The sequence below is a fragment of the Phacochoerus africanus genome, chromosome 15 (genome assembly GCF_016906955.1).
Source record: "Phacochoerus africanus isolate WHEZ1 chromosome 15, ROS_Pafr_v1, whole genome shotgun sequence".
Taxonomy (NCBI): domain Eukaryota; kingdom Metazoa; phylum Chordata; class Mammalia; order Artiodactyla; family Suidae; genus Phacochoerus; species Phacochoerus africanus.
This window is the reverse complement of record NC_062558.1, coordinates 14,259,306-14,273,289: the sequence shown is the minus strand read 5'-3', so window position 1 is coordinate 14,273,289 and position 13,984 is coordinate 14,259,306. Positions and strand designations below refer to the sequence as shown.

The 13,984-nt window shown below is 49.3% G+C and overlaps 1 protein-coding gene across 1 annotated transcript in view; it reads left to right on the top strand.

Moving 5' to 3' along the window:
- The window catches only part of XKR6 (XK related 6), a 295,414-nt gene that overhangs the window by 173,883 nt on the left and 107,547 nt on the right, over nt 1-13,984 (top strand). The window lies entirely within an intron of this gene.

The window sequence follows — 13,984 nt, the reverse complement described above, 5'->3', positions numbered from 1 at the left end:
TGCTTGTTTGTTGATTTGATTTGAGGTACAGGAGGCTCTTGGGAAAATTCCCAGTGTCGTCGAGGTTTTCAGGGAAGCTCCTGATGAGCCGGGTCCTGTTTCCCCTTTGTCCCCTCCTTCCTTAGGAGGAGAGCAGGATAGTGTCAGGGAAGAGGGAGCACGTCAGCTGGTCTCAAGAGTTGGGACGCCCCAGTAGGGCCTGGGGGGGCGTGTGTTTATTTGATTGTTTGTGTTTATAATGAGTCTGCCTACAGATGTCACCTTTGTCTCATGCAAGTCTATAGATTCAGCAATGGTCCCGGAACAGATAGTTCACAAGTTGCACAGCCGCTCTTGGAAACCGATAGGCATGCGAAGAGATCTCTGTGGGTTTCTGCTGGCCTGAAACCAGTTCACTGGAGGCACAGGGATGCTGGCAGGTGAGGAGCGAGAAGGCAAGGCTTTGATGGAGACAGTAGTTCCCTTCCTGTGGGGGAAGGGCTGAAATTCCTCCCAGCGTGATCTGCTCTAATGGCGTGTTCATCCAGAACTGCAGGCCTGTTCATTGTGATCAAGAGAACGTAGGCTCTGGAGTCTAATAGCCCTATGTTTGAGAACTTAGGAAGGCAATTAACCTCTTTATCTGTAAAATTGGGACTCCTACTACTAGTCATAGAGGACAGGGTTCTGCCCTCCACCTGGTCATTCGGGGAGGGGTCACCACATCCCTGCAGGGCATGAGTGATGAGGGGTGCACTTGTGTATAGGGCGTGTGCCCTGGGTGGAGTGGGCCCAGCTGACAGGAGAGTCATGAGGAGGAGCCTCCTGGACTCGTCCTCAGTCCCAGCCTGGGGGGAGGGGGCTCGGCTTTCTGTGTCAGCAGAAAGCCTGACTGCTAGGTGGCCTCCATCTCCCAGACCCTGTGCTTCCCTCCTGTGGATCTGCTGAAGACGAGGGCTGGATTGCTGGAGCAGCCCCTGTGTGTGCCCTGAGCGCTAGAGATGGATCACTTAGTGTAACCCTTCTAGGAACCAACCCCACCAGGTAAGTAGCAGCAGTATCTCCCTTATGTGGAGGCTTAGAGCCCCACAGACCTAGGAGCTGGGAGCTGGGAGGACCTGCCCTTCCCCACTTCTTGAGATACTGGGATGGGACATTCAGAACTTGATGGATAGAATTAACATTTGTAAGAGGGATCTCAGGGTGGGAAATATAATGCAAAGAACAAAGATGTTTTTATGGAGAAGCAAAGACCACTGGAGTTGAGGTTAGTAAGCTAATGTTGCTCATCTTCCCCAGGCCTCAGTTTCCTCATCTGTAAAATGGGAAAACCATAGCCCCAGCTGCTTACAAGACAGAGTTGGTGGGAGGGTGTTGCGAAAGAACATTTGTAGACATGTTTAATAAGCCACAGAGCGCACTCCATGCTGGCTGTGGTGACAGAGAGAGGCCAGGAGCCCAGGCCATCAGGGATGGGTTGGGGGTGAGATTTTTTGGGGGCGGGTAGGGAAGTTCATTCATTTGGTAGATGTTTCCTGGGCGTACTCTGTCTAAAGGAGGGTGGCATTCAAAGATGTATGAGATCCCATCCTTTCAGGAGCTCTCTGATGGCAGGCAGAGAGAGCAGGGCACACAGAACCAAAAATTAGTTCCTCAAGGCTGAGAGAGTGTCTTAAAGCCAGAACTTCCAGAGAGCCCTATGTAGGTGAAGGAGGGAGAAGTCCAGGCAGGCTGCATGGAGGAGGCAGGCAGCTTGGGAGGAGGAGGAGGGTTGATTTCCCATTTCCTGTTTCCGTCATGGCCTGCCTGGGAGACTCTTTCCCCAGCCCTGTTTCCCATCCTTGTCCCTGCTGTGGGTCCTCCCGCTTAGAGTGTTTGTCCTTTTTTTCTCCTCTTCTTCCGCAGAAGGGCATTGGGCATGTATTATTTATGATAATTAAGTTAATATTTTATGTTTTATGGACTTAAATCTTTCATCCTCTTATAATGCATGGAAACCCTGGGAGGCCATTGTGCCCCGGACATTCCAGGGAGGTCCCACCTGAGAAGGAGCCCCTTGGCCTCCCAGGCTGGCAGGGGCATTCCTGCACCTGGGGACCTGGGTGTGGCTACGTCCACCTCTGGGCTGCAGTCTGGCTGCCTGGCCAAGGTCAGCCCCAGGTTTGGCAGGGTGGCTGGTCTCCTCTACTTATGAGACCTGGCAGGGAAAGGCATGTGTAGGGCCTCCTGGGGGCCTGAGAGCCAGGGGAGCCCAGGGAAGCTGTCTCATCCCTGCAACAGCAGGGGTCACGACAGGACCCACAGTGGGGACCCTGGTGTTTGGAGCGTACGGCCAAAGTGGTGTGGAGTGCAAAGGGCAGAGTACAGGGCTGTGTGTCTCAAGTGCTTCCTGTTGGTAATAGCTGGGGAGATCAGACTGTGCGTTCATCTTTGCTGATGTGCACATAAAGGGGCTCTGAGGGACTAGCATGTGGTACTCGTCCATGGGGCTGGGTGGTGTGGCCAGAGGACCATACACACACGTATGTGTACAATGTGTGTGTACAGTTTTTGTATTTATATATAATTTTTTCTATATATATTTGTACATGTATATAATTTTTGGAACAATTTGAGTATTTTAAAACCATCTTTAATGTCTTATTCTACCAACAGTATGAGGCCCCAGAGTTTTCCCTGGCCTGGCCTGGGCTCAATGGAGGTGGGCTTGCCTTCAAGCCCCTCCCAGGTCCCCCACTGCCCAGGGCTCTGGGCCCCACTCCCTCCTCCCCTTGCTCCTCTGCCCTTGTCCTCAGGTCCTAGCCTTCTCCTGCTTTGTGATTTGCATCTTCCATCCCATCTCCCCTGTCTCCTCTGGCTGCTCAGCTGGTCTGTTGAATCTATTTGCTCTGAGATGTTCACGTGTCCACACCAGACCATGCCCCCACCCCCAACTGTGACAGCGATATGTTCTCACATGATGCAACTCAGAAAATATCAAACATTGATTTCTAAATGACCCACAACCTCCTGGCTAGAGAGCATCCACTTCCGCCTCTCATTCCTCTCCTTTGCTTTGTTAACATTCGCATGAATGCTCTTTTAAAAGATAAGTTGATATTGTGCTTGTCCCTCCTACCCTTTTCTCTTCTGCCTGTTTCCCCCGAATAGTCTGTTATGAGCCTCCCTCGCACACACCCCTAGTTTCTACGCTGCATTTACACTCCAGGCCTGGCTGGGGAAGTAGCTGCTAGCTCAGGTGCTTATGGAGGGGACAGAATGTGCCGATGTCTGCAAAGGGCCGGAGCAGATGTCCAAGAAATGCCTCGTGTGCCTGCCTGACCACCACGCCCACCTGAATCTAGGCGTCCTCTCTAGGCCCCCAAACTTGGAGGTTTGGTTTCTCCTGTGAGAAAGCTACAGCTATGACCAGCGATTCCTATTAGACAGGAGGACAGGAGCCTGTGGGAGCCCAGAAGGAATGGTGGGGGAAAGGGGGGAAGGGGGAAAGAAGGAAGGGAGGGAGGAAGGAATGAAAGTAGGAAGGGAGGGAGGGAAAGAGGAAGGGAAGGGGGAAGGAGGGAGGGAGGGGCCTGTTTCTGAGGAAGGACAGTGGAAAGTGCAGGCTCCTTTGCCCACCAGCTGCCCTTCCAGTGCTTCTCATTGCCAAGCCCAATTTCTAAGGAATTGCCTGGATTACTCTTTCCTCATCCTTCCTCACCTCCCTAAACTGACGGAGGTAGAGGGCTGGCTAAAGCCAGGATTGAAAAGGGGAGTGATTGTTGAAAGGTGGGAAACTGCAGCCATGGAGGCTTGAATAATTCAATGCATCAGCAGTTAGCAAGTTATGCTTTTAAGGAGTGAATGGGAAGCTTGTTCTGCTAACGGGCTGACATCCTTTTGCTCTTGGAGAGCAGCTTTCCCGTATTCAGTGGATTCCGCATGAGCGCCCTAGTCTGCTTGTTGAGTAGGCGCACATGCACAGGGAAGGCCTTGGACAATTGCTTATTAATTCAACAAACATGTATTCAAGCCCCTGCTGTCCTGGGGGCGGGGACGGTGAGCACAACAAGAGTTGGCGTGGGTCCTTGTGGAGGGTGTGTGATCCTCTGGCGACCTCTCTTCTCCTCACACCCAACAATCCCTTTCCTCCTGCTCATCGTGGAGGCTGGGGTGGTCTCTGCTCCAGGGGTTTTGGTGGTACCATCTACATCCCTGTCTGGGTTCCACTGCCTCCATCTATGTCCATAAAAGGACATAGGTACACAGAGGTTCTTCTGTCCTTCTGGCCCATCAGCACTCTGCTCCCCCATGGGCAGGTCCAGGTCCTCGAGGCTGCAGGGCCTCTGTTTGGTTTCACCTGCCCAGTGACCGCTTGTCACCCCTAGGTCCTCAATCTCTTTCCTTCCACGGTGCTCCCCCTGCCTTTTTATCCACACTTTACCTCTTCTCTATCTCAGACTTGTAAGTTGGATCTGCAGTGGGTTTTTGAGACTTGAATCCATTTGCCTGTTTCCTCCTCTTGGCTTTTCATTGGTAAAGTGGAATTGAGTGATGAGCTTTCCTTCCTGGCCCTCCGAGGCCGTTATCACACTTCATGCTTCTTCCTGCCCAAGTCCCCTTGGATCTCGCTGCCTCCCGCTATGCTCTGGCCCTCCCTGAACCAGTCGCTGTGCTGGGAAAACAGGAGCTCCCAGTGGCCAGATCTGAATGACCTGCCTTCCCTGGAGCGGATAGTGTGTGTGAACTGAGAGCTGGGACTTGGGGGCTTCCGTAGTGGAAAATGGGTGAACATAACCAGGTAGCTAAAGCAACAGAAGCCCACCTAACCCCCTCTGGCCAAACTGAACAAAACTAGTTATTTCTTCAAATCCCTGAAGGATTTATTAAATAACTCAAATTACTTCCCTGAGTCCCAAAGTATGTTCCTCCCCTCTTCTCTCAATTTACTAGTGTCCCCATACAACAAAAGTTTCCCTGCTCCCTGGTTTAATTATACTTTAAAATACCTGTATGACCTTGGGTGAGTTCCATGACCCCAGGGGATTCAGATCCCTTGTCCATAGAGTGAGAGGGTTGGCCTAAATTAGTAATTTTCTAACATTTTAAATGCAGAGGCATCTTTTTCTCAAATTAAATCTGACACAAAGTCCCAAAATACAAAAAAAGATACAAAAAAAGTGGGGGGGGGGAATCCTACGTTAAGACTCAGAATCTTCACTTTTTATCAAATCAGTAAAAATGAGAAAAATGTGTCCATTCTGACAACACACAGCTTTGGAATTAGGAACTATAGTTAATATACTTACACATAAGTCTTGGCATTTAATTATATACATTTTGCATGTGTGGAAGTGTATTTAGAAAATTTTCATCAGCTCAAATCAGTAGTTGTAAATAGTAAGAGTTTTCTAACCACTCAGTGTGAAACAGATCCAGAAGCATGCATAATTTTTGTTCCACAGTAGAATCACTAAACATCCATTCTTATCATGCATGTGAACAGGATAATAATCAATACTAAAGCCTATAAAAGTCATGGATAATGAAAACATGATGGGTTGTGCCTTTTCTGAGACTGTACAGCTGCCTTTCACACTGAGTCTGGAAGGCGTTTCAAACTTATACATGCCTGGGTGTACACTGAGCACAACCTGTGGGAGCCTCTTGCACTTCACAGGACTTCTGCTCTATGCTTATAGTAGATCTCCACACAGCCACAGCCTTGTTCCAAGGATTCAAATATGAGGGGCTTCAGGGCCCAGATGCATAATGGTGATGTAAGCCTGTGGTCCAAGTTAATGGTATTGGTGGCCTCTGAGGTACCATAACTTAGAGCATAAGGATTGTTTTTTTAATTGTAGTTTAAAAGCAGTTGTGTCGACTGAATGGAACTTGCCTTCTTCTTCTTTTGAACCCCCAAAAGAACACCCTAAATCTTGAGAGCAGTGTTTCTCAAATTTTATCACGTCAGATTTAGTGTGCTAAATTTTCAAAACTTAGTGGGTAGTCGCCTGGAGGGTTTGGTAAAGTTGTTTCTTGGGCTACATCTGCAGTGATTCTGACTCAGCAAGTCTATATGGGAGCCTGAGAATTTGCATTCTTTTTGTTTGTTTTTTTAGGGCCGCACCTGTGGCATATGGAGGTTCCCAGGCTAGGGGTCTAATTGGAGCTACAGCTGCCAGCCGACACCACAGCCACAGCAATGCAGGATCCGAGCCATGTCTGCACCCTATACCACAGCTCAAGGCAGTGTGGGATCCTTAACCCACTGAGCGAGGCCAAGGATCTAACCTGCAATCTTACGGTTCTTAGTTGGATTCATGTCTGCTGCGCCATGATGATGGGAACTCCAGAATTCGCATTCTTGACAAGCTCCCAGGTGATGCTGGCGCTGGTCCACACTGAGCGGCGGGCTTGAAAGTGACCCGGTCAGAGATCTCTGTGGGTTCCTTCTTACTTTAAACATACACGATTGGCTCAGGCAGGGCACAGAGGATATTTCTCTATGTAGGTCCCCCTCCTTTCATCTAGAACAGATAGTCAACTCAGAGATCAGACTAGAACTTTCCTGAAGATCCTGTAAGCTCTGAAATGCTCTTCTGTCTGCCGTTAAAGAAGGCACTTTCACAGGTAACTTCTGATCAGGCCCAGAGGAACACTAGATGCAGTCAGGCCTGCCTTTTTCCTTGATGTGAGCTGCAGCACTTCAAGGAAACAGCTCACCTCCCCGTCCTCAGTTTCCCCACCTGCAACATCAAATCACTGATCTCCTCCCTGCCTCACCCATAAGAAGATGGGTCTGAAAGTGTTTTGAGTGCAGACCCACCATTGTCCACATTGTGTGGGAGATGTCACGAGCAGTATCTATGAAATCCTTTCTCTTGCTATTTCTGGCCAGCACGGGACCTTTCAGGCCTCTGAATTCTTTCTTTGTCCAGAGCCCCAAGATGCAGCTCATGTTCCAGGAGTTTAGCTGTAGAGCAGAACCCGATTTCAGGCCTCTGGGGTCCCTCTGCAGGCCACCCTTTGTGTGGGTGCACTGAGCTCAGCTCACTCCACTTGGATCCTTTGACCTTGGGGTTCAGACAAGCCTGTCTGAGTGCCGACATCCTGCCTTGTGCTTCATCTCCCTCACAGCAAAGAACTGTGTTGGTGTTTTGATCCCTGGCTCCTGATGAGGGGCAGGAGCTACTGAAACAAAGATGACTTGATAATACTGCTGATGCTGGTGGTGATGCCGGTGGTGTGAGCTGGAAATGGGGTGCTAAGTCATCGTTGTCATTGTCATCATCATCTGAGCAGCCACCGGATGGTGGGGCTGGGCCCTGGGCTACCCTTGTCATACTTTATCTCTTAACCTCAGGGCGGCCCCTTAAGGTAAGTGTCATCATCCTCATTTTACAGATGAGGAGCCTGAGGCTCAGAGAGGATCTGTAACTGGCCCAAGGTCGCTCTACTACTGCGTGTGTATGGATCTGAAACTCAGTGTCTTGGGGGCACCAGTTGGTGGCCAGCACATCAGCCGTGAACCCCAGGCGAAGCTTGTCTTATTCTTTACTGCAAGGGAACAGGCAAGGCTGGGCTGGGATACACGAGGATGGGTGTGCTAGGGCCATTCAGTGTCACACATACACCTTGTAACCTGTCAGTCCTGCCGCCGTCATAGGCCAGGGGGGAGGTAAGAGTGTAGACGGGTCTGGCAGCCACTGGCCTCCGTGGGTGCTGGCACCTCTAGAGGCCTGAGCTCAGGGCCAAGCTCGTCTCTCATGCTATCCAGTTTTAAGTTGCTATCAAGCTGACCTTCCTAAGATGCACACCACTCCCTCCTGTAAAGCCTCCCAGGGCTCCCTTTGCTTATCAGGTAAGAGCCAGACTGTCCAGCCCAGCGTGAGGCCTGTGTCTTTGGATCCCCCGTCTCGTGCCTGCTGTGGCCCCATCCCACGTGGAGCTTCTTCCTGTTTCCCATACATGTCCTCCACATTTTGCCTTTCGGCCTTTGTTCATGCTATTCTCAGTGTCTTTTCTGTTTATTTTGTTGGGCAAAGTCAGCTCATCCTGCAAAAACTATCCTATTCCCTGTGCTCTACAGTAAGACCTTGTTGTTTACTTTATGTATAGTAGTGTGTATCTGCTAATCCCAAGCTAATTTATCTCTCCCCTCTCCTTTCCCCTTTGGTGACCATCCGTTTGTTTTCCATGTCTGTGAGTCTGTTTCTGTTTTGTAAATAAGTTCATTTGTATCAAATTTTAGATTCCACATGTAAATGCTATCATATATTTGTCTTTCTCTGTCTGACTTATATCACTTAGTATGACAATCTCTAGGTCTGTGTTGCTGCAGATGGTGTTTTTTAATTCTTCGTTATAACTGAGTGCATGTGTTCTTTATTCACTCATCTGCTAATGGACATTTAGCTTGCTTCCATGTCTTGGCTATTGTGAGTAGTGCTGCTATGGACATTGGGCTGCATGTATCTTTTTCAGTTACAGTTTTTCTGGGTATATACTTAGGAGTAGGATTGTTGGATCATATGGTAATTACTCTCCAGCATTTATTGTTTTGGACTTTTCAATGATGGCCATTCTGACTGATGTGAGGTGGTACTTCTTTATAGTTTTGATTTGCGTTTCTCTGATAATTAGCCATGTTGAGTACCTTTTCATGTGCCTGTTGGCCATTTGTGTGTCTTCTTTGGAGGAATGTCTTTTTAGGTCTTCTGCCCATTTTTTGACTGGGTTGTTTGTGTTTTTTTGTTGTTGTTATTGAGCTGTCTGAGCTGTTTGTATATTTTGGAAATCAAGCTGTCAGTTGCATCATTTGCAAATATTTTCTCCCAGTCCATAGGTGGTCTTTTCATTTTGTTTATGGTTTTCTTTGCTGCGCAAACTTGTAAGTTTTCTTAGGTCCCATTTGTTTATTTTTGCTTTTATTTCTATTGCCTTGGGAGCCTAATCTAAGAAAACCTTCCTACAATTTATGTCAGAAAATGTCTTGTGTAATAAACTCTTCTGTGAGGTTTAGGGTGTCCTGCTTTATATTGAAGTCTATAATCCATTTTGAGTTTTTTGGTGTATGGTGTGAGGGAGTGTTCTAACTTCACTGATTTAGATGCGGCTGTCCAGCTTTCCCAGCACCACTCGCTAAAGAACCTGTCTTTTCACCCCGTTGTGTATTACGAGGCAGTCTCTTTCTGAGTCTGAGGGGCTGGTAGAGCTGTGAGAGAAAGAAAGGGCTATGGCACAGTGCCCACAGGAGGCGAGGTGGGAGCCATCATCGTCATCACCATCATGGTCATTATTATCATCTTTGTCATCCTCACTGTCATCACCTTCACCATGGTTATCATCACTATTACCGCTATCACAGTCATTATTATCATCGTCATCATGATTATGACCGTTACATCATGACTATCGTCGTCATCATCCCCATTGCCTTCATTTCTGTTGTCATCATCACCATCCCCATCATGGCGATACCATCACCGTCGTCCCTAGCATCATCTCCATTATGGTCATGATCATGGCCATCACCATCACCATCCTCATCATTGGCATGATCATCACCATTATCACTGTCACCACCACCTCACCATCAGGATCATCTTCATCCTCATCACTGTCGCCACCACCATCAACATGAGAGTCACCATCAGCAGCAAAGCCACCATCACTCCTCAGTGCTCACCAGGGGCCATGGCTTTTGCTAGTGCTCTTTTGGGCATTATCTCCTTCAGTCTTCTAAGAGCCTCCTGAGGTAGGTTCAAGGAGGCAGGGTTCAAGGGATGCCTGGCCATGCCCTGGAGCTGAACCTGGGTGCTCCAGTCTGTGGATGGCCCAGGTGCCAAGCCATCCTGCTGTGGAATGAGCCTGCACCTTCTCTGGTGAGCCTGGAGAGAGCCAGTAGGGTGCTGGCCCCTAGCTACCCATTCCTTCACACAGCACAGCTCTATTGCAAGCCTCTTTTGCACCAGATGCCAGGTTTGAATTTGATCCAGGCCAACATTTTTTTTTTTCCCGTTTTCACAAAAGAAAGACTTTATTTTTCCTTTCCCCAACCTCTCCCTCCCTAACCTAAACTCCTGTGAAAATAGCATGCGTAGCTGAGCCTCGGGCCAATTTGTGTCTTTGTGCTCAGTACACACACTCCATCTTTCACACCACAAACAGCTTTGCTCGGGAGAAATATGTTTTCCCTCTGCAAAACTGCCATTTTAGGCCAACACATAGAAGGCAGAGAGAGACTGTTTCACTTTTTCTTCCTCTGGAAAAACCCACCAAGATGTTGTTTTCCCTTGCTTTTTCTGGAGGGGAGATATTTTTTGACAGCTTTCGTTGCTAATCTGGCTCTCAGCCCTACGTCTAGTGCCAAGTTGTGAAGGAAGCAAAGGAGAAACTAGATGAGCAAAGGCAAGATTTTCCTAGAGGGGCACCAGAACCTGGAATTCAGGAGTTGTAAAGGGTAAGCCCAACCCCCTCACCCCCCACCCTGCCCATGGAGCTCCCTCTCAGAAACCCTGGGTGGGGACACAGCTAGGGCAGGATGTGGGCTGCTGGCTGGGGATCCTGAGATGCATTCATTCAGCAACCATCCTGCCACACTTTGTTTGTGTAGGCTGGACACCGAGCCAGGTACTCTAGGATTACAAAAATGAATCAGTTGTGAATTCTCTTTACCTCCGGGTCTAGTAGGGAGTGAAGATTTGTACATTTATTTACTGTGTCATTGAATGGAAAGTGAGACATATTGACTGGGAAGTGTGAATAAAGTCCTAGTTTCACATGGGAGGTTCCTTTTAGCTGGGGGAGTGAGGGAGATTTCAGGGAAAGGGTGGCATTTGAGCTGAGTGCAAACTTCCCAGCAGGGTCCTTGCTGGTGCACTGGAATCAGCCTGCATGAGCCTTGCCCGCATTTGCCTCTCTCTTCTCCCTGGCCCACCTCAGAGTGAATCCCTCCTTCTGCACTCGCAGGTCTTTGGGTGCTGGTGGGCAGCTACTTCGAGTCCCCAAGTCTCCACTGCTCTGGGCTTACTTCCTGGTCCCTCACAGCCTGTTCTTATGGCCCTGCTCCATGATGGGAATGGAGTGATCCTTTCCACCGAGGAGCCAGCTTCCTGGGCTGGAAGCCCCTGTGGGCCATGCTGGTCTTTTCAGGGCTTGTGTGGTCAGACCTCACTTCTCAATAGTCTCCTAGATATAAGAGACACCACGGAGCTGGCACAGCCTGAAGACCCAAGGCAAGAGTGCAGGTGGGCCTTGGGGTCACCAGGGATCAGGAGGTCAAGGCCAAAAGATCCCAGGCACTTCCCTTCACCTGGTCCCTTGGGTTTTCTCTGTTAGTAACATATTTTGTTGGGCTCAGCCTGGGTCCATTGCTCTTCCAGCGAGAGGGACGGATCTGGGAAGGGGCTGCTGATTGGCCCCGTCTGAGTCAGTCCATCTCTGGTCCAACCAACAGTAGCCAGTGGACAGGGTCTTCTCCTCAAGGCTGGCAGGACCCACCCTGGTAATGGGGGAGGGTCAGCGAGAGGGAACGGAGGTTCACTGTCAGCAGGGGAGATGGCTGCTCCGTGTCCCCTCTGCCAACTCTGCTTTTACTAGCTGTGCCACCCTTCTGGGTCTCAGTTGTCTGGTCCTTAAAATGGTAACAAGACAGGAGCTCCCTTTGTGGCTCAGTGGTTAACGAACAGACTAGTATCCATGAGGACATGGGTTCAATCCCTGGCCTTGCTTAGTGGGTTAAGGATCTGGTGTTGTCGTGAGCTGTGGTGTAGATCACAGACGTGGCTTGGATACCGCATTGCTGTGGCTGTGGTGTAGGCCAGAGGCTACAGCTCTGAATCAACCCCTAGCCTGGGAACTGCCATATGCCATGGGTGATGCCATAAAAAGCAAAAAAAAAAAAAAAAAAGTAACAAGACCACTTGCTTTGTAGTATTCTTGTAATAATTAAATGGGACAGTACTTAGAGCATTTCCACAGGCCTGGCACGTGGCTCACATCTGTGAAGTGGCAGGGACCTGTGTGCTGGATGATAAGTCTGAAGGGGGGCTTTCCCTGGTTGGTCTCCCCCCCCCGGTGGCTTTCAGGTGAGGGCATTGAAGTAGGAAGGTTTCACCTTCTTCTCCTCGGATATCATTGTTGTGAGTGGTTACAGTCTGATGTGTCCAGGAGGGCCCTCTTCTCTTCTGTCCAACAGGAGGCAGGACCAGGGGAACCCTGTCCTCTCATCACAGCTCCCACCGCATGGCCCCAGCAGGAAAAGTCCTTCAACTTGCAAGGTCTCAGGTTCTAAGGGACCCTTGCAGGTGGCCATTGCTGCTGGGTTGTCATTCAGACACAAGCCACATTTCTCAAAAGGAAGTTTATATTTTACTGAGGGTTGTCACCAGGGTTATTTTTTACTTTTGAATTGAACAAGTTATTCAATCTGAGAATTTCTGGATGCCTACTCCCTGAAAGGTACCCTATTGGTGCAAGGGGATCCCAGCTACCAGTGTTGGGAGAGAAGAACAATAGCAGCACAGGGTTCTTGCTTTGGGGAGTTTGGAAGGACTGATCCCTCCGGGCTGACATTACCAGGACAGTCGTTCTTGCATGACTGGATTTGGGACCATTCTGGAAGACCTGTTGGCATCCAAATGGAAAGGGGAAAAGAATGGGAGTTCCTGTTGCGGCTCAGAGGGTTAAGAACCCTCCTAGTATCCAGGGTTCAATCCCTGGCCCCACTCAGTGAATTAAGGATCTGGCATTCCCATGAGCGTCATGTAGGTCGCAGATGCAGCTCAGATCCCGTGTGACTGTGGTGTAGGTTGACAGCTGCAGCTCCGATTCAACCCCTAACCTGGGAACTTCCATATGCTGCAGGTGTGGCCCTAAAGAAAAAAAAAAAAGAAATAAAGGGAAAGTGTTGAGAGCATTACAGACCAGGGAGCAGTATGAGGAGCCACTCAGAAGTAGAAGTGAGCCCAGCAGGAAAGAGAGAGGGAGTTGCCTGGCCTGGAGTGGAGATGTGTGCAGGGTGAGCTGAGATAGGCACAGGATCAGGGCCCGGACTGCTGTAAATTGTGACTATCAAATCAAGAATGGACTTAATTCAGTGAGCACTTGGGAACCATAGCAGGTTTTGAAGTAATGTGTGTGGCTTGGGTGTTACTGTTGCAGATTTGTGTGTAGGATGGACTGGTAGACCAGTTAGACTATAACAGTTATTCCAAAGTGGATGGAAAATAGTTCCAATCAGCAAAGTGCAGCAGAAATGGAAAGGGAAGGATTAATTCAGGAGAAGTTTTGAAGGGAGAAATTGAGAGGTGAGAATCTGAGTAAGAGTGAGGAGTTAGAGAATCCCGGGTTTCAGGTAGACAGAAGGGCAACAAGAAAGCCCACTGAGGAAATGGGGGGGAGCGGCTTGGCAAGGGAGACCATGAGGTGCTTTGCTTGATGTGTTGGGACTTTTAATCCATTGGGGCTGCTATGCTCAAAGCCATAGATTGAGGGGATTAAACAACAAGCATGTATTTCTCATGTTTCTAGAGGATGGAAGTCCAAGATCAGGGTGGCAGGATGGTCGGGTTCTCATGAGAACCCTCCTAGTTCACAGACATCTGCCTTCCTGCTGTCCTCATTTGGCAGAGTGGGGGAGCTCTGGTCCCTTGTGACCTCATGGAACCCTGATCACCTCCCAGTTACCCACCACCAAATCCCATCCCATTGGAGGGTAGGGCTTCTAACCATGAATTTGGGGGGACATGCAAATATTCAATCTACAACAGTAAATATGAGGGGGAAGCCAGGGCCTTCTAAAGGGAGAAGTGCCAAAGGTGGTCAGAGATATAAAGGGGGTTGGAGGTCTACACTCAAGGCCAGGTTGGGAGTAGGACTTGAGGGTCATCTCCATCCAGAAGGAAAATTGGGGCTGTGAGGGTTCAGCGTCTGGGAGGAATGGGTGTGGAAAGAGTGGCAGAGAAACAAGATGGGATTCTTGGGGATAGTTCATGTAGGAGGAAAGAGCAGTGCCTGTGGC